The 2,500-nt window shown below is 37.7% G+C and overlaps 1 protein-coding gene across 2 annotated transcripts in view; it reads left to right on the forward strand.

Moving 5' to 3' along the window:
• The first annotated feature begins 1,514 nt into the window (after positions 1–1,514).
• Positions 1,515–2,500, forward strand: part of LOC125047482 (tyrosine-protein kinase transmembrane receptor Ror2-like) — a 93,195-nt gene continuing 92,209 nt past the window's right edge. For both annotated transcript variants that reach the window (XM_047645699.1, XM_047645700.1), the window contains exon 1: positions 1,515–1,641. The gene's annotated coding sequence lies outside the window, so the exon portion shown is untranslated. The remainder of the gene's footprint in view (positions 1,642–2,500) is intronic.

Here is a 2,500-nt window from a genome sequence, read left to right on the forward strand (position 1 = left end):
TCTCGCTCCCTCTCGCTCCCTCCCTCCCTCCCTCCCTTTCTCTCTCTTTCTCTTCCTTTCCATCTCACCCTTTCCTTTTTTTTTTAGCTTTCTCTCCGTATGTGTCCTTTTTTCATTTGTTTTTCCTTTCCACTCTTTTCTCGCTTTGTTTACTCCGTCTGTTTTATCCTCCTCGTTTATCACCTAATCTCTTTTTTCCACTCCATTTAAGAATTTGATGGTTATGTCTCGTTGCAAGTTTTGTTGCCTTATTTACCATGCAATATCGTGGATGTCGCTGTATATAATTATCGTCATTTATTATGGAATGTACACAAAGACTAATTACACCTCCGCTGTTGTTGTTGTTGTTGTTGTTATTATTCATCGTCACTGTCGCGGCCATGGTAATTAATGCCCCGCTGGCCTTGTTCTTGTTGTGTTTGTTTGTTCTTGTTTTTTTGTCTTATCTTCTTTTGTGTGTTATTTTTGTTTTTCGTTTTTGTGTTTTGTCTTTCGCTATTCTCGTTAATTTTTCGTAGTGTCTTCGTGTTTTTTTTTTTTTTTTTTATCTTATTCGCTCGTTTCTTATCATTCACTTCTTTTCCTTTTCGTTATCTAGTTTCCGCTATTCACTTCAATTTATCTTCGTCTCCTCTTCCCTTGGTTATTTTCGTTATTTTTTCTTTTTACATTGTCTTCGTGTGTTTCATATAATTTTAGTCTTCTTTGTTTTCCCAATCCTTTTATCTTTTTCCTCGGTTGTCTCTTCCTCTCCATTTTCTTATTTTGCAAAAATCTTTGTCCCTTGTCATTGTTGTTGATGTTGATAACACTTTATCATTACTGCCATTTTTGTCATTTTTTGTTGTGTCCATTATCCTCTGTTGCCTTTGTTCTTGCCATGTCCGTAATCCTCATTGTTTTTGTTAATTTTTTTGTTACCAATATCCCCGTTGCTCTTGCTATTCTCAATCCCTGCAATTGTTGTCTTGTTGTCATTCTCATTACGCCCATTGTTTTGTTTAGGAATCCCTGATTTATTATCAATGTTTTATCATCTTCTTTGGTTTATGTTATGTTATTGTTTTTGGCCCATTATCATCGCCGTCGTTGTTCTCAGTTTCTTTGTTTGTTTGTTGGGAATTTTCGTTATTCTCATTATTTTTGTTATCAGAATCCTACTAGTTCTTATCTTTGTCCTCTTTCCTTATCAGTCCGACGTGTTCTCATCTCCTCTTCCTCTCCCTCCTCCTCCTCTTCCTCTTCTTCTTCTTCCTCCTCCTCCTCCTCCTCCTCCTCCTCCTCCTCCTCCTCCTCCTCTGTTGTCAGTCTCTCCTGCCTTTATCTTATTATCCCCCTTTGTTACCAATCCCTCCTGTCCTTTTCTTATTCTCCTCCTCCTGTTCTTCTCCCAGTATTCGCTTTTGTTATCAATCCCTCCCAATCATATCTCTCCATGCTCCCTTATTATCAGTCCCTCCCGTTCTTATCTCATTTGTTGTTGTTGTTGTTTTTTTTCAGCTCGACTGGGCGTGCGGGTGGACGACAAGGGCGTGAGGTGGGACGCCGTGGGCAAGGAGGCCGAGGACTGGTACCGCTGCACCGCCAGGAGTTCGGCCGGCACCAGGCACTCGCCCTGGATCTACCTCAAGGTCGAAGGTACGTGACTGGTGGTGTTTTGGGTGGTGGTTGTTGGTACTATTTTGATGAGGAGGCTGGTGATGTAATGATAATTTTTTTTTTATCATAATGATGATTATTATTATTATTTGTATCATCATATTTTTTTCATATTATTGTTATTATTATTATTGTTGTTGTTGTTTTTGTTGTTGTTGTAATTATCATCATTATCATCATCACCATCATCATCATCATCATCATCATCATCATCATCATCATCATCATCACCACATCATTATTACCATCATCATCATCATCATCATCATCATCATCATCATCATCATCACCACATCATTATTACCATCATCATCATCATCATCATCATCATCATCACCACATCATTATTACCATCATCATCATCATCATCATCATCATCATCATCATCATTATGGATTCAGGAAGTCATTTGACTATTGTGTTTATGATTTTCAGAATAACTTTTGCCCCAACTGCCGAAGTTTCTTTTATTTTTCGCCATAATTCCGGATACCATTTTATTTATTTATTCTTTTCCGCTTCCAGAATGTTGTTAGTGTAAACTTTAGAGAAAAAGAAAGAGAAAAACTTCCAGCGCGTTTATTATTTTTTTTTCTTTCTTTCTTTTCTTTAAACTCTTTTTACTTTTTGGGCATATCTTTTTCTTTAAACCCATACCCTTTCTAAAAGGAAAAGATGAAACAAAAATGAAACAGTCGAAACGTTTGGAAATGTCTGTTCTCTGAGTATTTTCTGCATAGGGGTTTTCAACAAACTTTGGGAACCGAGTAAGAAATGAATAGTGTGGCGACCGGAAGGGAAGAGGGGGAATGAAGAAGGGAGAAAGGGGGAGGGGTGA

This window comes from Penaeus chinensis, chromosome 41, assembly GCF_019202785.1.
Source record: "Penaeus chinensis breed Huanghai No. 1 chromosome 41, ASM1920278v2, whole genome shotgun sequence".
Lineage (NCBI taxonomy): Eukaryota > Metazoa > Arthropoda > Malacostraca > Decapoda > Penaeidae > Penaeus > Penaeus chinensis.